The sequence below is a fragment of the Mauremys reevesii genome, linkage group 7, assembly GCF_016161935.1.
Source record: "Mauremys reevesii isolate NIE-2019 linkage group 7, ASM1616193v1, whole genome shotgun sequence".
NCBI classification, from domain to species: domain Eukaryota; kingdom Metazoa; phylum Chordata; order Testudines; family Geoemydidae; genus Mauremys; species Mauremys reevesii.
Genome location: NC_052629.1, coordinates 24,253,876 through 24,278,672, shown reverse-complemented (window position 1 = coordinate 24,278,672; position 24,797 = coordinate 24,253,876). Strand labels below are relative to the sequence as shown.

Below are 24,797 nucleotides of genomic sequence, written 5' to 3'. Positions count from 1 at the left end.
CGTGATGCGGGCCCTACCAAATTCACAGTTCATTCTGGTCAGTTTCATGGTTATAGGATTTTAAATATCACAAATTTCATGATTTCAGTTATTTAAATCCGCAATTTCACGGTGTTGTAACTGTAGGTGTCCTAACGCAAAAGGCAGTTGTTGGGGGAGGGGGTCGCAAGATTATTTTAGGGGGGTTGTGGTATTGCCATCCTGACTGCTGGCAGCACGCTTCCTTCAGAGCTGAGCTACCAGAGAGTGGTGGCTGTTGGCTGGGAGCCCAACTCCAAAGGCAGCACCACTGCCAGCAGCAGCAGCACAGAAGTAAGGATGGCATGCTGTGGTATCGTCACCCTTACTTCTGTGCTGCTGCCTTCAGAGCTGGGCCATTAGCCAGCAGCCACCACTCTGCAGCCACCCAGCTCTGAAGGCAGCAGCGCAGAAGTGAGGGTGGCAATACCACAACCCCTGTACAATAACCTTGTGACTCCCCCCCACCACAACCCTCTTCTGGGTCAGGACCCCCAGCTTGAGAAACGCTTGTCTCCCCTGTGAAATCTGTACAGGGGTAAAAGTACAGAAAAGACCAGATTTCACCTGGGAGGCCAGATTTCACAGTGCATGACACATTTTTCACAGGTGTGAATTTGGTAGGGCCCTAGACATAATGGCAAAGCACCCACTAACTCAGTGGGAGAGGGACGGGGCCCCTGGTTAGAAACTGCCATTTGTGAAAGGAGTTGGGAAGAGAAGGAGCTGCAGGCCACAGCAACAGCAGCAATCACAAAGATTGCAACCTGTGGGATTAAGAGGGAAAGGAGCCTCAGCAATGGGAGGCCAAAACAGCAATGGGAACAACAGAAGCTGCAGCTTGTGAGAGGAGATGTGAAGGGGCTGCAAACATCATAGCTTCAGGAGGAACAGAGACTGCAGCCCATGGAAGTGATTTGGAGAGGAAGGAACTGCCCACCACAGCATTAGCAGCATGGAACACCAGAGACTACAACCTGTGATAGGCTCAGAGAAGGAGCTGCAAGTCAGAGGAGCAGCAGGAACAGCAAGTAGTAACCAGGATTCTGAGGAAAAAGAGCTTTAGGCCTCAGGAGTAGTAGTACTGAAAAAAGGAATCTTAAAGAAGACCAAAGAAGCTGGTAATAATGAGTTAGACTTAGAAACTGGAGTTTGGGGTATTTGGAGCTGTTTTTGTCAGCTGTGTGGCTATCTGTCTGTTTAGTATTATCAGTGACTTATTAGCTGGCAATTGTAACTGAATTGTTTCTTTTCTCTCAACTTTTCAGTTTGCCAACCCCGAAGGGTTCCAAATCATAAATCAGCCCCTCCCCCGTCCCCCGGTCATGAGATTGACTTAAAAACTCACAAGATTTTAAAAAGAATATATTTCGAGTCCTTTTTATTTGCCTGCTAGTTTTTGAGCTTTTAGGGTTCATGTTTTCAACCCCCCCCCATGACTATAAAGATTAAGAATTTTCCTTTTTTTATTTTAAATGACAGCTGAGATTCTCTTGCCCTCACCTGACTCTATGAGCTAGGACTTTGAGGAAAACACCAAATAGCATGAGAGTCATGATAAAATCTTAAGCCCTGGAAACACGGTTACTTGCAGTATATTTTCATATTTAAATAAGCACTGCTTGGGCCCCAAGTAGAACATTCCTTTAAAGCTGTGTGATATAGGAGTACTATGCTTCTGGGTGGAGTTTAATTAAAAAAACAAAAACTAAAATTAATCTCTTCTAGACATGATACTTATTTTAATCCTAACCATAAGCAAAGATATGTATACACTGTCCTATTCAATACATAGCATTGTTTATTTGAAGAACTTTCATTAATTACCACTTGAATGCATGTTTTTAAAACTTCTCACTCCTGGAAATGATTGAGTTACTCTCCTCTACCTCTCTGCCACTGAATGTAATGAAAATCTCACACACAGCTATAATTTATAGTGCTAGAGGTAGGTTAAATTGAGGGGTTGAACTTCTTGGGTGCATTGCATTAGTATTTCTATCACTACTAACAATTTATTTTGAACCAAACACAAATATTAACGATGAGTGAATAAGTATAAAATGGCACAGACAAAGCTGATATAATGAGTACAGCTTTTTTCCCTGTGATGTTCTTTCCTCTGCTCTCTTATTCTGGGGTTCTCAAAAATGTGAAACTAAAACATCTGTAGTTGCCAAGGCTATTTAAAGAATTTCTATGTTTTGCACTTAGTTAATGAGAATGAGTTACTTTTCTGGTACTGTCAATTCCTGTTCATTTCAAAGCAGCATGTTCAGAATTAGTTCGGCTGTTCCTCTGTGGTGTAGGTCAATATGAGTCAATATTAGTGCTTTGTAGAACCTGTTCACTGTGTCTTTCACTTTTCATGTGAAACAGCATTGGCAGATAACAAATATTTTCCAAGCCAAATCTGAAGATAAATACAGATTTATTATTTTTAACCCCTTGATCCTATTGTGATCCTAGCTACATTGAATCTCTTTATTTTGTGGTGGTTGTAAATTGAACTCCATCTCTTCTTCATGTAGTTTTGGGTTCAGATATATCCTCACTCATATTTTAAATTATCTGAATTTAAAGACTGTAGTCACATATAAATGAGGCATGTACAGTAGAACATGTGAATTACCCCAAACTGATTTGCTTAGAAATTTAAGGGTAGGGTTTTTTTTGTTTTTGTTTTTTTCAGTTTCAGGTGCAATGGGCCTTAGATTTACAAATGGCTTAAGAGTAAAATTTCAGGTTGGAACTTTGTCATTCATGGTTTTGTGTAACTGTGCATTTAACTGAACCTCTTGCTCACAATTCAAATCAGGCCCTGGTCAGTGGCTATTCTAAGGTGAGTAGGTGGCCAGTTCCTTCACGCCAGGACAGTATTTTCTTTCCCAACTTCTTGCTAATACTGTCTTCCTGTGCCACTGTCCCTTGTGTCATCCAAAACAACTATATTCCTTTTATACCTAAAACACTGTAGAAATGTTGTTTGATTGTACCCGTTTATGACAGCCTTTTCCTGTTTGAAAACGGGGATGACATTTCCAGATCCTTCCAATGCATTTGGCACTTTGTAGAGGTTTCCCATTCACAATCCCTAATGTATATTTCCGTTTACTCAAACAAAGCAGAATCCAGCCAATTCACATCTCCATCAATCTCAAATTACACCTATGAAGAAACTGATTCTCCTTGAATAGACACTGAAATTTCAGTGGTCTTCATTCATTGTTGGCTGCATTGAAATCAGACGTTGTGTTTAAAACTTTCTTCTTTAAATGTGAAAAAAACAAGAATCAAGTGGAGCTGAAATATCTACTATCTCTTCCAATGTTTCCTCCTTCCTTTCTAGTTCATCTCCAAACCTTAAACTCTGCAACTATGCATTAAGTATGAAAGTATCCACTAGTCTCCAAACTTCCTCTGGGTCTGATTCCAGCTACCAGCACACATAAGGTCCTTGAGGCAGGAATTGTGTGTACCCATGTGTTTGTAAAACACCTGGCATAACAGGGATCAAATCCTGAGTAGGATCTACCACAATACAGATCATCAGTCATAATCATTGCTGGATTGAATCAGTATATCTGGGACAGCAATTCAATCTAACCAATGCTGCTAAGATCAGTGCACCTTCTAGGTCATCACTGTCCTCCCTTGTGGTATCTCTTACTACAGGACCTGCAGACTCTCCAGACTGTGGTGAGCTGGACACTGCTGGGTTGGTGGAATCCCTCTATTTGCTTTTTCTCTACCAGGATCTTTTTCATCTCCACAGACTGATAACCTTCAATGTTATCAGTCAACTCTGAAATATAGTTTTATTTAAACCAGATGAAAGACTGAGCCAAGAACGGAAATCAAGAAAAGTGCCAACTTTATTCTTATCTCTTGGGAGTCCTATAGAGGAGGGTAGTATTCTCTACAGTGATACTATGGCAAATGTCATGAGGAATGGATAACAACATCCAGGCAATTGTAATTTACAAACTTGAGCCTAGCCATCTGTCACCGTCACTGATACCCAAATCCTGCTCAATTTATGCAAAACTCTCACTGAAATCATGAAGGTAGAGCTACCTTTAAGAGCCAAACTCAATTTGCCTTATAATCACAAAAACTGGGAATTTTGCTCAGAAAAGCCCTAAGAGCTTGACTAGGACAAGTCCATCCATCTCCTTGAATTTGTATCTTATCCTTGTTGCATCAGGTAACAAAACCAAACCAAACTGCAAGCATTTTGGGAGCGAGGAAATTTTGAATTAAAGATTGCAAGTGTGATGGCTGCCTTCTTGGCTGACATGTGGAGATTGAACTGGGGGCCTCCAGAGTTAAAAGCAAGAACTACTACATCTTGAGCTAAAGCTCTGTAGCTCTGTTACACCTCTATTTTCTGTGAACTGGCACAGAAGGGGACTTGTAACATATGCTCACCAATAGGTTACCCAAGGATTTAGCTTTATTGGATGCTGACCCTCACCTAACATCATATACACCGCTGAAAAATGGTAATTTGCTGTTTAATGTATGAGAAATAGGTTATTACCAAAGGCGGATTAGACTTTAATCCAGCTTGTTTTATTTATGAGAGACTGTGTAACATATTACGTTGTTATGGAAAATCTGCTGGGAGGACCATAGTTCTGTTCTGAATGCCACCCCAGGAACGAATTTGCTTGTTCCTAATGTAAAACCTACCTTCTCTGATCTTGATGTTTTTTTATTTACTACTTCATCTTTTTGGAGCTCTTTGTCAATAGGTTTGCAAATACTGTCTGTTTAGTGAGGAATTCTTAGGAGGGTTTTTTATGTGGGATGTTTTCAGTTATCCTTGTACCTACTACTTAATGTGCAATGTTTATTTATTGTTGTGTTGTATGATTGCAATAAACTATTGTAGCTGTCTGTTTCTCCTGATTAAATACAGTATTTGTTAAATAAATAAAATTATAATAATGAACTGGGCCATTCTCCACACATAATGTATGGCTTTCATATTTCTGACACTTTGGAAGATATATGAAATGCTGATATGCAAGAGAAGGTTTCTAAATCAAAGGGAGCTGGAAAAGATTTTGATTTGCTTTCAGGCAGAGGGTCATCTTTACTATTACATAATCTGTGGATGGTTTTGACTTCCTTTTGGGCATAGAGGTACTGGTCTGAATAGGCAGCTGGGCCCAAGGGGTCTTCATTAACAGCATATGAAAGAGATTTTAAGAGGGATGACTCATCATCCAGGTGGAAGGATTTGTGTGTACAAATACTGGGTCAAGGTGCATATGCCCTTCAAGATTGCATGTGGCATCTTCATCCACATTGGCTTTAGTATAATGATTATTGGTCCCCTTGATTAAGGCTACAATCGAGGTGCAATGATTTTTTCCTAATCTGACTACAGACATCCTGGCAGCATAACAGTATATATTGTCATTTGTGCTGTTTAATTAAATTATTGTTTTCATTTTCATGCAAATTTAGATGTTATTTTTGCTCTTGAGTTGTGCGTTTAATAATGCCTCAGATTTTTATAGACATGAAAGTAATATGTTAACTTCAGTTGCTGGGGATGTCACTGTAGCAAAGCATTTCCAAGAGCTTCTGCACAGCAGAGCCCAGCAATTCCCACTGATTCAGTAATTCATGTGCAAGGTACTCTCATACCTCCTCTTCATTTTATTCTCAGTATTCCACAGAGCAACCTCATCTCCACCTATCAATTACTGTGGTATTAATTTCTTTTGCAGTATATATCTCTCTGACTTAGCTGTTTGTCACGTGTTTAACATACTTCCCTGAGTAGGTTTAGGCCAGAATTTAATATTGTGGGTTTCTTCATGTGCTAATGCCATAACAGGTATTTTTTTTTTTTGTGGGCTGGGGGCGGTGTCTATAGGAAGATTTCTTAAATAATGAACAAAAATAAGATTTTAAAATATTGTCAGAAGAGTACCCACCAGAAACTGTGCAAACAGGAAACCTTTTGATTATGTTCGCTGGTGCAAAATTAGTAAAGAGTTTGAAATTGTCTTGTGCTTACGGATTCTATTGTTTCAAAGAATAATTCCATCTATTTTAACATTTTCAAGTATAATTCCATTGGTAATAGCTCTTCCTTTGATTGTGAAGTACGCTAATTGAAAGGTGTGGTGCTGTGTCTGTTTTGGCAGTTATGCTTATATCTTTTGTTTAAAAACTCAAAGTGTTGGCTTTCCTGTCCAGCCTTCCTTAGTATTTTCTGTTTTGGTGATGTGATGACAGACTTACAGTGTGTTTCCTTGTGTGTATGGTAACAGATGTTTATGTGAATAACAGACTTTTTTATGAAGGCATACACTTTATAGCCAAATACTAATTAAAAATAATTGCATGTAAGCATTTTTGTTTATTCCCTGTTGTGCATCTTTAATCATTTGAAATCACCTGCAGTTGAAAATTGAGGCAAAGATTTGATACTGCAATTATAAGAGGCCATCTGACTCTGTATTAGAAAGGAACAGCAACATATTTGGAAAGAAAATTGTTATAAAATATGTGAATGCCTGGCCTCTTTGAATTTGCTCTTATTGGGTCAAAATATCAATGCATTATTGTGTTAAACTAACAGGAGTTTAAGGTATCTTATCTTCTAAACCAATGTTTCTTAACTAACATCCTGTTCGGGACATATTCTGTGCCCTAATAAGCTCATTACAAATATATTTTAATTAGATGAGTAACAGATGGTTCCGAGTAAATATGGGCAGTAGTGAATATAGTACTTTTTTTTAAAGAATAAAATATGCAGGTTCTTTTTAAAGACTCAGCATCTTACTTTGTTTAACTGAACCAGACATTATGATAAAAGCCAAAGTGGAAACTATTGACAAGGGTACTCAAATTGGTAAAAGAGCAAAAAACCAAAAACTGGGTTAACAGAGCTTTTCTGGTATATGACTGGCTTATCTAGTAGCCTACTTAGTATTGAAATGAAGCACATGTGGTCTCATGATTCAAGACTATATTAGTCTCTGCATGTAGTTGGGCAAAATTTTATTTCAAAGCTTGCCCATTGGTGAGTGACAATGGGCTTTGGATCAGGCCCATAAAGTAAATGAGAAAATGTTTATAAGGGACACATTGTGGCATTTAGCAACAGGTTTGCTTAATTGCGGTGTGGAGCCACAGTACCCGGTGGATGCTTCCTGAAGGTGAAACACCACCTCCAGCAGCCCGAAACGGAAGGGGAATTACCCACAGCTACACCCTTTCTTGCAGTACTTCACACATTGCCCAGGGTGGCAGCCCCATTCCACTTCATTCCTCCCTGTTCCCTGGGGGCATATGAGGGAGCAGTCCTCAACACAATCCTCCATTGCTGGCTCCAAATGTATGGTTCCTACAGCTATCATACACTGTTCACAAATAATATGGCAGATGCCATTTAGAAACATTAGGGTGAAATTATGGAGTTGCACCACCAGGGAATTTAGCCTAGCGATTCTAACTGAACAAGTTTCCTGTGCTTCACACATTATACATTGTGGGAGAGGAGTGAATGGAAAGGCTAGATAAGCAACTCTTTTGGAGTTTCATTGCTAAGTGAAAGATTCTATATGTTTGTGTGCTGGGAAGGGGTTGAGGAGAAGGAGACTTGGGGAGCATTGCGTGACTGAATGCATTATCATTTGTGGGGAAAAGTACCAATCTTTTGTTGACTTTGGCTTTACTTAGAGAAATCTTGTGTAATTGTGGGTTTTTTTTTTCAGTTTAAACAAACTAAAGCTAAGTCTTACGTAGCTGGAACTGTTATTTTCACTATTGAAATAAAATATGATTGGCTAAGACAGAGAACAGCATCTGCCAAGTTTATATTTCTTGCTTTGATAATCATGCTGCTGAGCTTCGGGTTGGCAATGCAGATCTCAAAACAATAGGGTGGAAGAACTCCATATTGCAAAGGAATGATGATGAGAAAAAGAAGAGCTGAACCAAACTTTCATTGACATAGTTCCACTCTTAGCGATAAATCTGCTGTGGGGCAGCTCTCAGACAGATTGATATCAGATACTCAGTAGAACTGAAGAATTATTTTGGCCGTAATGTAGAAATGTTAATCCTCTGTATACTTACAAGTTCCTATCAGTGTTTCCGACTGACTCCACCCCAGCTTTAAGTTGGGGCAAACAGATCTCCTAATGGATGCAAGACTTGCCAAAAAAAAAAGTTTTTGTTGTTAACTCAGCACTCCAAATATTTGAATTAAACTGTGCTGACATTGGATGAAATGACCATTTCAGGCTCAAAAGATATTATGTCCCTTAGAAGTAGAATAGTTGACACAACAGCCTCCTCAGCTATGGAAACATCTGTTTTTTGGCTGTTGTATGATACCTGCTTTAATATGGGCCATCTCTTAAACTAGCAACTGTAGATGGAAAGCAGTGTCATGAGTCAATACATGTCATTTAATTTACAAGCACATGCAACAGGCTATGAAATTTTGCAGCCCTTACTGCTATCTTTTGGAACCTAACATTTTGGTAAACATGACTTGCTGGAGGCTCCAGCAGAAGAATTGCATAATATTTGGCCTTTTGTGACATAACATTTCTGGAAAACTTTATTTCAGATAATCCCTCCTGGAACAATATTTTGGATTAACTATTGTGGGTGGCTCGGTTCATTCAGCACAAACATAAATGTGCTTTACATCATGTTATTGCCAGTTAATATAATATTGTCTGCATTTGAAGAATAATCACAGGCTCCATCTTATGTTTGGTAGCTGCCACAAAAACAAGCAAGACTGCAATCTTAGAGCAGGCAGAACTAATTTATCACTCACCTACCTGGCCAAAAGGGATTGTTGTAGTAACTGGATCCTCTCTGTTTTCCTGACTTGGCTGGAAAGGGAAAGAGGATAACCTTCTGGATGGCCCTGGATCTCTCTTCAGGGATGAGAAAAGAATGGAGCTTCCTGGCCCCAAACCATTCCCCATACATGGGAAGAAGGAGAGATAGTGTCTAGTCAGCCACTGAGGGAAGAGGGTGACTCACTGAGCATGTGTGTGAGAGTGTTAAAAGCAGTGGTGAGCTGGAGCCGGTTCCCAAGAACCTGTTGCTAAAATTAGACCTCCGTGGAGAACCAGTTGTTAAAGGGCCATTAGTGTCCCATTAACATAGTGACTACTTCTCCGTTTGAAATTATTTAGTGGCTGGTCTGAAAACAGGATATAATAAAAGCAATATTCTTGCCAATAGCTGATGGAGATATTCTGTTTGCTCAAGTGGTAGCTACATATATTTCTGGAGAAGGCGCTTCCTTACATGTTAACAAAGAATCATGTTGCTTGGCCAGGGCCCAGTTTTAGGTCTCGTACAACCCCTTTGTGACACTCTGGTGGTGCAAAGGAGCCATAATGATGGCTTAATCAGCTACCTAGGAATTACCCCAAATAAGAGGAATTCTTGGACATGTAGACCTGCAGAGCCGGTTTAGTGAATCTGTGCTACCACCATTTCAGTCCCCTGCACAGGGGGCATGGCTGGGAAAATGGTGAGTGGCTACTGCACCTGTGTACTCCAGCTATTCCTGGCTACCAGAGCACACTTTTGGGCCAGGCTGCTTTGAAATAGCGGTGGGCTGAAGTCCCCCCCGGGACAGCCCCAAAACTAGGTTCTGCACTGTGTCCATCTAGGCCAGACCTGAGAATTGAGACCCAGGCATTTTATTTCCACAACTAAGCTACATTATTAACTCTAGAACTGTATAGAAGAGAGATTATATTTTAAAGATCTGTATATTTTGCATATCTCTATGGCAAAGGTAGACAACATAATTTAAAAACCTTTTTTAAAATGTGTCTGATTTGTGAACTTATATGCCAATTTCCCCCTCAGTATAAATATAAATGAAAGTGTTACAGGACCCTTAAAAGTTGGGTTATTATAAGGGAAATGCTAACAAATTCTCAAGTATAGTGGCATTGCTGGTCTGGTCTTCTAATTTAAAAATAGCTAGGAATGACCTTACAAAGTTGCAGCTGTAACATTAAATGAAAGTAAAATTTGTGCCGCTATTGCAGAGGGCACTCTGCACAGTTTTGTTTATGTTGTGACCTAAATTAAAACAGCAATTTGTTTTATTTTGGTTTGTTTTCTAATTAGTCAGAGCTGGTGGGAGTAATTTTATAACAAAACATATCAGTATAACTGAAGCACAATTGCTAAAAGAAGATCTGATTGTTAAGGTAATTAAAATTTGAGGTCTTGAGGTACTTGACCATGTCACTATTCAGCCTATTTACAGCAGTATCCATGTTTTCAGGAGGAGTAATTTACACTCTTGCATTTTTGGAAAGATTTCAATTATTTTTTCCTAGCTATGTATAGGCTTACAGCGTTCTCTGAACCATGAACAGTTTAGCTGGCCCTCCTGGACTATGAGCCTTTAAGTTCCATAGCTGAATTCAGAGAAATGATGTACAAAAGCTTTATGGACGTATAGAATGTTTTTAGCACATTTAATGATGCATTGTTATCTTTTATGCTGGGTGCCATTAATTTAGTAAGCAGATACCTACCTTCTTTTCCCACCAAGAGCCATATGTACAGGAATAGATCCTGGAAAAACTTCAAGCATGTTTTTTTTTTTCTATTTGTCATAATTTCAAAAAGAGCAGAATACTTAGGATGGAATTAAAACATGACCTCAGAGGAAAGCAAAATTAGAATAAGTAGGTGCCGAGACTGTGCCTTCAGTGCTTTGAAAGAATGCTATATCAAATGTGCTTTGTGTTCCATTTAAAAACACAGGTGCTTAACCCGATTTGAAAATTGTAAATAAAAATGCAATAATATTTGAGACGATAACAGAATACGTGAGGGAGAAAAAAAACTCATCACAGCCTTGCCCAGTGGCTCTGTTCTAGTGAGGGTTGGGAGGGACCCTTCCTCCTGCCAAGGTAGTGGCCACAGTTGCAATCCTTCTGCTTCTACCAGCCACTAAAATGAGGCAGGGAAAGGCAGGATTTAGGGCTTTGAACTTCCTCCCACCTTGGCTCCAGCCAGTGCAGTTTGCTGGTCATGTGTAAGGGAGTGAATGCATCATTCACACTGCTCCTTCTTAATGCTCCCTTTGGAGCTTTGCATTTTCCCCTACACAAAGGTGTGTGTAGTGGTACAATCTGTTCCTAAATATTTTTAGTGTTCTGAGATCTGCAGAGGGAAGGTGCTATATAAACGTAAAAAAATATTGTTATTATTTAAGGAAAAATTTGCATCAAGTTTTTAGGAAAGTCAAATTTATTGTTGTTTATTGTTTGTTTATTTTTACATAGTGGATAAGACAGGAAGGTGGAGTGTTTGTGCCTCTCACGCAGAAAAAGAACATTATCGAAGACTTTTGCATAGAAACATCTAAGTCATCGGTTCTCAAACTTCATTGCACTGTGACTCCCTTCTGACAACAAAATTAACTACATGACCCCAGGAGGGGGGACCGAAGACCGAGCCACCCGAGCCCCACCCGGGTGTGTGTGGGGAAGCTGAAGCCCAAAGGCTTCTGCCCTGGGTGGAGGGCCTGTAACCTTATCCCTGGGCGGTGGGGCTTAGGCCTGGGCTTCAGACTTGCTTGGGCCAATGGCCAACCCCAGCCTTTGGCGACCCCATTAAAATGGGGTCGTGACCCACTTTACAAACCCCTGGTCTAAGTCATATGGTCTAGTTTCTGCTCCCTCACTGTCTTTTACAACCTACTTCCGCATCGGCCTAAAGTTAATTTCAAATTGTTACAAAACATATTCAATCTTGGATACATGCTTGAAATGTAGTTTTTGCAAATATCCATAAAAACAGAGCTGTTGCATAAATGTTTGCAGAGAGTGAGCAATAAAAGTTTTGATTCAGTTTAATTTGAAACCGTTTCTAATTTGGCTACCTGCCCTTGAACAGCCTTTTGCAGTCTTCCACCATCCAGAGCCTTTTGTTTTTAAGGGATGAATTTGCTTTGAAGCAAAGCTGCACTCATATTCAGCACAGCATTTGGAAAGATCACACTATGTGAAAACACTTCTCCACTTCATATAACATTTTTAATGAAATATTTGTAATATCCGGAAACAATCAGACATCGTTAAGTAATTTCCATCAATGGTATTGACATCACTGGAATTGTCAATGGGAATTTTCTGTTATGGGGAGCAGAATTGCTTTGAAGTGAACCATTGTGTAGGTCAGAAAGAAACACTTTTCCCTCAAGCCATATCCTTTTGTTTTGAACTTTGCTCAGTACTCCAAATTGCATGAATTTTTTGATATCGTTCATTTGACCAGATCTACCATTTTTAGTAACCTATTATTTTAATAACTTTTATACTACTTTGACATCTTTGTCCACATTGATACCTTTTCCGTTTGCTTATTATTAGTTATTGTAACATTATAGTAAAAGTCAGTTTTATATGTGAACAGCTTCTTGCATGTTCTATTTTTTTCCAAGCAAAAATGTATACATTTCAATCATATTTAAATTTCTCTCCTTCCAGATGTGCCCCGACTTGTTTTGTGTGCCATGTGTGGCTCAAATGAAGACCAGTATTTCAGGTTTATTTCTACTTTTGCACGCTGTTACCCATCCTAGATATTCCAGCTGTTCAGTGCATCAGTCCCCTTTTATATTTTGCATCATCTGCTTCTGACCCAGGTTTGATACCATCACTGTCATTTACTATGATCTGATCTTCATCACACATCTAATATTAACAAAACAAATGTTCACAGTGTGATAGTTGCAGTACTTACAACATTCGAGCATATCACAAGATGCTGATCATTCTCCCACTCCTTCATGGACTGAATTAGGTATTTATGAAGATATAATCTGGTATACCGTATTCTGAATATTGTTTTTATTACATAAATCTTGAAGGTGAATGCTGAGATTTGTCAGAGTTTTTGATTGCCAATGAAGTTGTGGTGAAACAAGACAGTAAGGAATATGCTTTTATTCTGTTGGAAATAAAATCTAAATGGTATTAAATTCTTCATGAATAACAGTTGGATACAAGATTGATGATTAACTCATTTGTTTTTATTATCTTATGTTAAAAAAAATGCTAGAGACTAATTTAATTGTTTAACAGTAAGCATATCATCTAATTCTTCATCAGAGTAATTATTTATCTTTGACAGAAGAGCAGTAACAGTCTAAAGCATAGTATTTAAATTTGTGTTCATAGTCATAGAAACCAGAGACGGAAAAGACCTATTTAAAGTCATCTTGCCCATCACACTGCTAGGACAGGATTGTTCCTTACAGTGCATTTTCTAATACTTTCCCTGCTCTATTTTCTAAAAAGCCTTAGTAATGGTGCTGTGCCTGTTTCTGTTAGGACACTATTACGCAGTAATAATGTGTATGCAGTATTAGTTCCATTAAACTAATATTATGCTCTGGGAAAAAATGTAGTTTTCACTGTTTTCTTCGTCTGATTACCTATCTTCAAATAAATATTATTATACTGATTTAATTCTGTTCCTTTTTCATTATTTAAGCAAAGTTACACTGTTCAAGACCATTAATCTTGCATTTTTTTCATCATACTGTAATAGCTCATGCTGCCCAACAATCATTATCTTAGTGCCACTTGTCACAGAGTTTTCTATCCATCAATCCCACTTCAGAGTTATGGGTCTGCATCAGCACCCCTCATTCCACTGGGGCTTCTGGCCTTCTTCATTTTATTTTAGTGCCAGATCTATTGGGATTCTGCATTTCAGATCACAGCCCTTTCACTGCTGTATCTTCAGTGTGTTTAAGGAAGAGCCTGAGTGAAAAATCCTAGAAATGCTCTACAGCCAATTTTCTCATTCTTCTATGCTAAGCTAGTGTTTGCTCTTCTGCTCTCTGATATTGTCACTCCATACACTGCCATAGAACACAAAAAGCCAGTGATAAGACCAAACTCATAAAATTAAGGCTTGAAAGGTCAAATACTTAGATTACAACTGTAGAGCCTAATTCTGTAAAGTACTGAGCAGCGTCAACTGATATTTAAGTCAATAGGCCAGATTCTGCCCTCATTTTCACATAATATAAAATCCAGAGTAACTCCATGGACTTCAGTGGAATTATTCCAGATTTACTTCATATAACTGAGAGCAGAATGGGGCCACTCCATCCTCTGATGCTTTCAGGCTCCATTAGTAGCTAGCAACTTCATGTGTTGGTGATGGGAATGTATTTATATTCCCATCACCAACACCAATACAGCCTCATGCAGCAAAGTATTTACAATGTTTCTTGCCCTTAACCACAGGGCCAGGGAGGATCAGACATCTCCCTTCCTTGAGATCTCAGCACATACTGGGATCCACTTGGTCAGGTCCTCCCAGCTTACTTCTTTTCTATGTCATCTTTTATACCCCTTAACTACTCCTGGGGGAATTCTGCACCAAAAAAATAAAAATTCTTCACACAATATTTTCAAATTCTGCAAAATTCTGCATAGTTTGTCAAAATAACACAATATAATCACAAGATGATTCACCAGTTTAAATGATTTTTGGTCATTTATTTAAAAAATACCTGTCAGCAAGTAAGTCTGTAACAATACCAACAACAAAAAAGATTTAGGATTTTTCTTTTTTTTTACAAATAGATTCCTTACTAGGCATATCAGTACAGAACTCTGAGGGCTGGTCTACATTAGCGGGGGAACAATCTAAGATACTTCAACTTCAGCTACGCGAATTGCATACCTGGCTGTCCTCACGGCGGCGAGTTGACTGCCACGGCTCCCCCATTGACACTGCTCACTCCTCCTGCCAAGGTGGAGTATGGGCGTTGATTCGCGGGTCGATTTATCGCATCTAGACGAGATGCGATAAATTGATCCCCGATAGATCAATTACTAACCGCTGATCCGGCGGGCAGTATAGACGTACCTTGAGTAATAATTCATTTAAACTACAATACAGAACTATATTTCCTGCACCCCTCAGAAGCAGTGCAAAGGCTTGGGGGAGTCGGGTAACAGAGGAGCTAAGGGAAAGGGAAGTAATTGCTGGGAAGGAGCCTGGGTATGAACTTGGAGGGTTGTTGGGTTTGGGTGGGAAAAGTATGGAACAGGTTTTTGGGGGGAATGGGGAGGGATTGTTAGGGAGCTTCCCCCATGCAGACCCTGGCTGACCCCTAGCCTTTCCCATTCAGTCAGGCGCATCTGCACCTGTCCACGTGTCCCACCCCCCCCCCACAGACACCCACTCCCCCCATCCCATGTGGCCCTGCACCCCCTCACCCTGTTTCCATGTGTCTCTGTGCCTCCACTCGGCCACCACCTGTCCTTATGTGGCCATGCACCTCTTTCCCCTCTCATGTGGCCCTGTAACTCCCTCCCGCCTGTGGCCCATCGCCTCCACTCCCATTCAGCCCCTGCCCCAGTCTAGTCCTTTTGAGCCTCTATCTGATCCTCCAGCAGCCCCACACTGTCTGTTTCCCCATAGCTGCTGTTTCCTGACCTGGCCTTACAGGTGCTGTGAAGAAGGCAGGCTCTTTCTCTTCCCTGGCTGGCTGGGAGCTGCTGCTCTGTCCATTCACCACAGCACCCCTGGTGGGCAAAAGGCAGAACTGCAGCAACTTTCCAGCCAAAGTTATTTTCTGCTGATGCTGCTCTGTTCTAGCATAATAGTACCCTCTGGTGGACAAAAGTGGAACTGCAGCAACTTTCTGGCAGAAGCTTTTTCCTGCACAAAAAATTTAAAATGTGCATGGCTCATTAATTATGCACATGCACAGTGGTGTAGAATTCCCCCAGGAGTACCCTCATCTGATGACAATTGGTTCATTAGCTCTCCCGGACTGATCATCTAATTAGCTGCATATCTGGAATCAGCTTCCTCCAGTGGAGCTGACTGGTGTCTAAGTGACCAGAGTGCTGGCTCACCTGTTTAGTTTCCAGCACAGGGGTGCACAAGGAGCTCTGCAGGGAGTGGTTAACATTTCACATGAGGTGTTCTCCTTTCCATACTACTGGTCTGTCAGCCAGACATCATATCAGCTTCACAGACTCTTGGCCTTTCTTTCTATTCTGGAAATTCCTTACTATGGATATTTTTTCTGTCTTTATAATAAATTTCCTAAGAGATACAGTACTGTCAACCTCAAATATTCAATAATCATGAGTCAGGCATGAAAAAATGTGAGTTTTGCTTAGAAATAATGAGCTTTGTTTTAAAAAATAATTTTTGAGCTCTCTTGGTTTTTGACTCTTTCAGGGTTACATTTTCAAGCTTTTCTCTTCAACCATAAGGGCTAGAAACTTTCTTTAAAAAAGAAAACTGAAATTCTCATATGATCACTTGCCTCCAGGAGCTGGGACTTTAAGTAAAACATTAAATATCATGATACTCATGATAAAATCACTGAGGATAGATACAGGCTATACTTTAGTATGTATTGTATCCTGTTGTGTTCTAGTCCTTACAGCACTCTTTTTTGAATTCCATTTTCTATTTCAGCAGAAAAGATACCCTTACCACAGTCAGCGATACAGAACTTTATCTCATTTATTCTGACTAGTCCTCACCATTAACTCCATAACCTGGATAAAATATATTGGAGAAATAACGCATCTCGTTGTCTTGCAAGCATCCTGCTTTCACCATGTGATTTAAGCATTCTGCTAGAAAACTTCATCTTCCCTAATTGTTATAACTAGAAAAAATATCAACACAATCTCTAGGTACTTTTGATGTAAAAGTCAAAGGAAATTCAATCAACTCATTGACTATAAGGTCATGTTTTCTCAAAGTTCAGCCACAAAACCAGTTCTTTCGTTTTGTCTTGCATCTTCTTGCACTTGCCTTGAACATCTTATTAACAATTTGTGTAAGTATCTTATCCAGAATATTATTACTATACTAGACTGTTGACTCCAATTTCATAAATGTATAAGAAGTGAGCAAATTAAGTAGTATGAACTATGACAGTCCTCTGACACTGACAGTGTAGTGTATTGGCCCACACATGCTGTACAGCATAATGATTACATTACAATCTTGTGATATTATTCAAAATGACTTCAGATGAATGATAAACTAGGGGTTATGCTTCTTTTATTACAGGGCTGATAAGGTAGCTAATCAGTGTCCAAGTATATGTCATTACATAAATTATGAACCAGAGTTTGATGTGTATTCCCAAAGAACCGGAGCCTGAGTGTCATCTGGTATAAGACTACAGGCTGAAAAATGAATTCTGAAAACAACAGCCATTTTTGCTCCAACTGTATTAATAAATTACTAATAAATAAGCTTAAAAGGTTAGGAGATGGTCTTTTCATCCATTAGCAGAATTTGTGTGTGCTAAATAACTCTAGATTAGTGTGTATATATATAGAAGATTACTTTTGCAGGCAAAGATTCTACCCTTGTGCCCACTTAAAAGGAATGATCTTTTGGATAGTTCTGTAGAGGATAGATAAACAAAGCGTAGGGATTGCTTTTCCTTTTTTTGTAAGATGTCTATAATTTTGGGAAGGCTAATTATGGCACATGCTGTAATAGCTTTATGTTCAATGTACTGCTTCTGAGTCTGACAGCCCACTTCAAGCTAACTGATCAGCTGATTTCTGAAGCAAAAGGTGACAGGTGAAAGAGTTGTAGTTGAGAATGGTTATTCCCGCCTTCTCCTCTCCATCTATCTTGTGAAGAATAGCAAGCTTAATTATTAAGCCAATATGCCAGTTCCTGGTTGATATCTAGCATCTAATAAATTGGCTTTGGAAGATGCATTTCATAATACAAATATTCACTTGTTAAAGTTTCTGTATACTGAAAATAGAATTTATTCTCATCTTGGATTCTTCAGTTTTTTTGGTATGTTCAAATGTATATATTCAGCTTCATAACATTCACCATAGGCCCGGGAACTAGAGGTGAGGAAGTGCTGCAGCACCCCCAGGGTCCCGGCTGCTAGCTTTTTGCCCCGGGTCCCAGCTGCCGGCCCTGTGCACCCGGGGTCCCGGCTGCTGGCCCTGTGCCAGGGGCTCTGCTGCCAACCCTGTGCCCGGGGTCCCAGCTGCCGCCATGGTCTAAGTTGGAAAATGATTTTTTTTCAGTGAAAATGAGATTTTTCTTTGGATTTTTTTAAGATCTTTTTTGTGTGGGGAAATGAAAATCCAAAAATGGAAAAAAAAATTGTCTACTAAAATGCAAAATTTTAAGGAAAGAGATTTGGTTTTTGTTTTTTCAAAAAAATAATAGATTTTTGGGTGATAATGTCAAAAAGGTGATTTTGGGGTGATTTTGTCAAAAAGCCATTTCCTGTATATAAACAAAACAAAAATGTTGATAGAAAATTTTCAGCAGATCGACTGAGTTTATAATGGACTCCTTAGACGAGCTTGGGGCCAGGTTCTGTGCTCACTTCTACCTGTATAAACACAGTGAACTCAAGTTTACACATTTGACGGAGAATTCAAGTCTGAGTTCAGCTGAGCTGAAATTGAGTTAGAGTCCTCAGGTTTATGGAGATTGTCAAGAGTTTACAAAGTTTTGTCAGTGTTTCATCCATAATCATACATCTAACAGAGTTTAATTTAAAGCATAAGTTTTACTGCCAACTGAAGGCAAACCTGCCACTGTGATAATAGTGCTGATCACTAATATCACAGCTTCTGTTTGTGCATGCACAACACTGAATTTACATGCCCAAATCTGAAATATGGAACTTCTGTGAACTACCACAGGATGGTAGTGATTTCTTTGAACTACCATAGACCGAATGATTCATCTTCCCAATGCCCAAGGTTTTTCTATTTGTTTTGTTAGGTTTTTTTAAAATAACTCTGAGTTATGTCCAGTCTTTTTTTCTGTGAAAACTACTACATGACTGAGTAAAATCTCTGTTCCTGTCCAGAGCCTGGGAGAATAATATGAAATGGAAATTTGTCCCAGACAGAATTTGAGCACCAAAGGAGGTAGTGCCATGTAACTGATATGGTATATGGTTCTTACGTGATTACATCAACAACAGTCATTGGAATTCCCTTCCCCACCTTTTCTACACACACACACACACACACACACACACACACACACACCCCTCTCATAGGAAATGCCTGTGTGTGCTCAGCAGATTCTCCTCACCTTTCGTCTTTGGCAGTCACCAGTGGAATAGTGCATAATGCCTAATGTAGCAGTCTGCTGCCTTCCCTGGGGAACAGTGATTATCCTTCACAGCTGTGGAGACCAGAAGGCTTGAGAAGCTTTTGTGGGCCAGCAAGCATGGAAGTAGGTTTTGCTGAATCGAGCCCCATGTAATTAAATGGTCAACATTTATCTTGTAAGTAAAGAATAATTACATGATATATGTTTCCTCTAAAAAACAACAGCAAGCCTTTTAGCAGGTCTTTAGTTCAATGAGAAAGCTAAATGAAATAAATAATCTATTGAAAAGTGGGGACATATGTTTGTCCAAGATTAATGTAAGAAGGAAGGATTTTTATTAAAATAGAATTCAAAATATCAAAAAGTACAAGCATTTTAATGTAATACTTAACTTCCACTAAATAACATCATAAGTGGGGGGAAAATCTGAGATGAGGAAAGCATATATATTAAGCAGACTATTTCAGTATGGGTTCCATTTGCCCCATTGCTAAAAGAAAGGTCACATTTTTCCTTTTTCCTGTTAAAAAATCCAATTACTGAAATTAAATCAGGAAGGAAGATCCTGCCAATTTGACCCAAGTCCATGTGCACTAGTAACCCGTGACCTCATGGGAACCTGACGACTGTCTTAGTATACAGAGTGAGGATCCACAGGGCGAGGACCTGGGTCTGTGAGTCACTGCAATATCTGCGCCACCACTGAACAACTCTTGCAGAGGAGCCATTGATGGGCTGTGAACCTTGTGCGACCAAGGATCACTGGATATGCTGCCCACAGAGGGCCTGATTGGCAGTGCTTCTATCCCTGATTAGTCCAGTCACACTGCTTAAGCCTGGAGGGAATGCCAGGAAGTTGTCTGTGCAACTAGGTGGCTCTCTAGCTCGCTTCTATGACAGACCCTATTTTTTTGCTTAGCTCTGGTTCCTGGCTTCCAACTTCAGCTCTGACCCTTTGCCCTAGTTCCAGTTTATGGCCCTGACCCTTGGCTCTGGCTCTACTCATTAGGCCTGATTCCAGCTTCAACTACTAGGCACGACCACCCACACTCTGGCTGTGAAACATGGTTTGTGCTGTAAAACAGCTCTCCTCTGTACTAGTTTGGTAGGGTCAGCTCCCTCTGGCAAGGTGTGGGCCTAGGACTTGCTACATGTGCCCTAGCACTGGCCCAACCTAGTGTGTTGTACAAACACATAGGAGTTTTCCCCTATTCCATTTCAGATTATGAGGCTTTACCCTGAGGATGGGGGGCATGGATCAGCATTCATGTTGCACTCCCTGTCAGTATCCGGGCCGGGGAAGCTAATGATCCAACCAGCAGACAAAATTGGGTGATAAATCCTGATCACATGCCACCTGAGGCACATTGCATCTATGATAAGATGACCCTGAGGATGCTCATGTGATTAAGATCCGATCTGGCACACTATCAGGGGCAGGTCACTTGATGCTGCTGCTTACCTGGATCATGCTCTGTTGGCCTACCCAGGCAGAAAATAGAGCAGCGATTCACAGACTGCATGAAATATGTATCTCTGTATTTCCAAGGAAGGCAAAAACCTGTTGGAGGGAAGAATAGAAGTTGAGTGTGTGCTGAATTAGGGAGGAGAAAACTAGCAGGAAACATCTTCCTGGCATCAGCAATGGCCAGATGTAATCTCTGGCCTAGTCCACGTGAACACAGTGTGGAGCAATAAAATGAGACAGTGAAATGTGGTACAATAGCGTCTTTCAAAAACAAAAGTCATTCACTGAGGATATCATATAGCAGCCAGATAAGCAGCAGTAATATCCAGACACAACTCTTGCATAAGGGATCTTTGCAGGGGTTACAAGACACAGGTTTTTTTTCTCAACCCTAGCATACCAGTACCAGCACTCCACACCTGGCACTTGTGCTCACACTAGTAGCAGTGAGGGTTGGCTACTTGCTCTGTATAGTCTCACACCCAGTGGTCATGCCCCTGCCTTGCCTCCAAATCCCCTCTGCAGCTGTGAAGGCTGCTGTGGAGAGAACCACCTCATATTCTTCTCCACAGCATATGTTGTGCAGAGCCCATCTGCATTTACTCTCCATAGCTTACCCCCATGATATTGCACTTTTTCCAAGGGTTAGGATGTTTTACACCTATGCTGTGGGATAGAGGCACGTTCTTCATTAGAGATGTTAAAAATCATTTGACCAGTTGTGCAAAATCTTATAGTATTTCTAGATAGTAGGCCAAATTCTTCACATGCAGCCTAGATTGTATGGGCTGGGCTGTTAGGAACTGTATCTTTATCACTCTGTGTTTAGCACCATTTGCACCAATGGCACTATATTCAAATGTTAAATAACAATTAATTATAATTAATCCTGGTGTAACTACATTGATTTAAATAGTTACTTCAGGGAGTAATTTGGCCCAGTATGTTGTCACTCATTGCATTTCTAGTGACTTTGGGTTTTTTAAACATTATTTTTTATAAATTAATTTGAAAATTAGGTTTTGACTTGCAAAGCTAAACTTTTGCTCTGAGGATTCCCAAAGTGTGACCCCACCCTTATTTCTCTGGAAACATTTATGATCAGAATGACAGAGGATGTTTGCAGTAATACAAAAGAACCATCAGAACCATGGTGACTGGAGGACAGTAATACTTTCTAAATACTGTGCTTGTTTTAAAAGATATATTGCATATGGTAGATAATATTATAGAATAAATATATAACGTGTTCAATAAGGGGCATGCAAATATGCTTTCATTTTTTTATTTTGTTAACTGGTATGCAAGGTTCTAAAATGGATATTTTTTTAAAGAACATACTACCGCTTTACAGTATTAGATCCCAGTGTACATATTTGCTAACAATCCCCCCAAAACAAACCCCAAACCCACCACTACTGTATCCATACCAGTGAAAAATCTGCCAGAAAGTAGCTATTTGATATTCCTTTTTATTACTGCAGCTGCCTTGTTTTTTCTAGTCAAAATAAAAGAAAATCACAGGATCCTTAAAATAATAGGTGACAGCAAGTAGTTACTGAGAAATGCACATCCCTGGCTCTTAACTTTGTAGCATCCATCCAGATGGCAGATTAGAGGCTGGGATCTGCGGGGTGGTGACAAATACATGGGTAATAGCATTCAGCTTGCCTAACTGTAAAAGTGAATTCACTATTCCTCTTTGATAGTAGACCTGACATGTCAGATGAGAAGGATCTCTGGAAGAACCTGCCAAAGCAACAACACAAATAAATGCCAGATACAAGTGCTGCTTGATGTAGAATTACAAACATTGTACCTATCATCGATTCAAATTTAGCTGATATGTAAAGTCTGTGTTGTTATTACATCAGGCAAACAGTAACCTTGGAAAGCTACCTGGTATGGTTATACAAAAAAAGTGTTTAAACAGAGTAGTCTCTAGTGACTTCCTCCAGTAACACAGCTTTAGCTATTGTTTTCTTATGGTGAAAGCAAAGATCTTGGATTTATATTCACAACATATAGTTTAACATGCAGTGTTTGTCAGGATCCACATATCACCCCTGCATACCCCAAACTCATTGTCAATCATTTGAATTTTGTACAAACAACATCACTGATCTCTGGCTTTTGCTGAGGGGTACAAAATGTAACGTGGGAAGGGGATGATGCAAAGATGGCTTCTACTGGCCTTTGCATTCCCTGGATCATGGGCTGACTGTGTGCTGGGGTGGTCCCCTGGTGGGTACATTATGTTGACTAATAATGACCCCAATGAGCTCATACAGCAGCTAGGAATTGCTGGGGTGCAGGGGAAACCGTAGCCTTGCCTCCTACAGTGAGTGAGTGGGGAAGGCATGGGAGCCATTAAGCCAGGTCTATACCATCAGAGGATCCCCCTGTAGTGAAGTGATCCAGCCAGGACCAAAAATGTTGGCTCTAGAATTTCTTGGTGCCAGTAGAGCAGTCCCAATGTACCTGTGGATCAGGATCTTTCTATTTCAGTTTCTAGTGCTTGGAAGAACACTGTGAACAGGGAACCATCAGCTTTCCTTACTCAAATGAGGTGAACAGGTTTTGTCCAAAATATTTCTGTGCCACTTGCTTTGGGTGAAATACCCTGCTTTAAATTGAAAAAACGTCAAAATAGGCAATCCTTTTTCCTGGTATCTTTGTATGTCTTTATGACATGACTAGCAGCACTGGTTCCCCCTCCAGTGTGCTCAGAAAGATGCAGGCAGAGAAAGCCTTTACATCATAGTGTTAATGATAGTTGCAGGTTACACTCCTACAATTACTCTAAATTCGTATTTTTTACTACTTTCTTCTATAGCAATAATTTAAAGTGATACATATGGAACTTATTTTTGAATAGAGTTTCTATATCTCTCAGGGAATATCAAGATTTATTCAACAGATGTGCAAATATGATAGCATAAAGAAGATAAAATAAATTAAAATCTATTAGTTTAAATAGACAAAATGAAAATACAGTTATATTTTTTTCTGTTTGTTTCCAAAACATCTATCCATTCTATGCTCTTAACATGACCTGTAACAATCACTCCTTTGTTATTCCATTTTACTTCTCTTTTTGCTCATTTGTAATTAATATGTCATTACTCTTCAAAAGAGTATACGGAAAGGCCAAACAATAAAAAATATTAGTCTGGCAGTTTACATTTAAAAAATCTGTAATGTAGGGATTAACTGCCAAGAGCCAATTTATAGTATATATTTCACATAAGAAATAATCCAGCTGATATCTCCTTTGTCTAGAGGAACTTCAATTTTAAAACCAGTTCTTCACAAGGTATAATAATGTCAAAGTCCTCGGACCAAATTCTGCTCTACATTACACAGGTTTAAAGATGAGAATATCCACTTATTTCTGTGGATTTAAACCAAAGTAACTAGGAGCCAGAATCTGGCCTTGCATCCATAATTTTTCCCCCTCAAAATTAAAGCTCAGCCAAGTGAGAATGAGCTTCTTTTGTATTAAACTCTTATCTCCCCAATCTAAAAAAGCTTTTGTAGATCAGGCAGAGCTACAGTTTCATCCAGGTTCCTATCAGGCTGTTCTGTGTTACTACAGTCAAAACCCTTGGATTATTATATTTAGATCAACATATTGAAAAGTAATATAAAGACATCTAAATCTTAAATCTTTTTAGAGGTTATAGGTGAATAATGAGATTATCTGTAGATTTCTTGCATTGGCAAAGTTTTAACATTTCACTCAATGTGTCTAAAGGTTATATCTATTATAGATTTATCATATCTGAAGACAGTATTTCAACAGCTCTGGTCTTACAATATTTAGGGGGCAACAAGGTTTCTTAATCACGAGTTTAGCTGTTAAGAAAGATTGATTCATTGCATACAATCCTAAATATTGTTATACATTTTCTCCAGATAATATTGATGTTCAAATCATTTTACTTATCATTGTTTAAGCTAATTATCTAATGATTTGTTTACATAATCTTGTTTATATTAAGTAGATAGCAACAATTAACTTTGTTTTAACTGTAGTTATTTGAAATACAGTAGTGGTAATATCTGCCAGAAGCAAATAAACATATTAGCAGGAAATGCTTAAATGATCTGGATAACCCTATGAGCCAGCATAGCAGGTGGTAATATCCTGTTTTTAAAT

General features: G+C 39.4%; 1 long non-coding RNA gene across 4 annotated transcripts in view; it reads left to right on the top strand.

Annotated features, from left to right (window-relative positions):
- Positions 1–693: 693 nt before the first annotated feature.
- The window catches only part of LOC120368728, a 34,115-nt gene continuing 10,011 nt past the window's right edge, over positions 694–24,797 (top strand). The window contains exons 1-3 of one of the 4 annotated variants that reach the window (XR_005582746.1): positions 694–1,139; positions 11,337–11,528; positions 12,543–12,700. This is a non-coding gene — a long non-coding RNA (uncharacterized LOC120368728). The remainder of the gene's footprint in view (positions 1,140–11,336; positions 11,529–12,542; positions 12,701–24,797) is intronic. The other 3 variants (XR_005582745.1, XR_005582747.1, XR_005582744.1) reach the window with 3 other exon arrangements.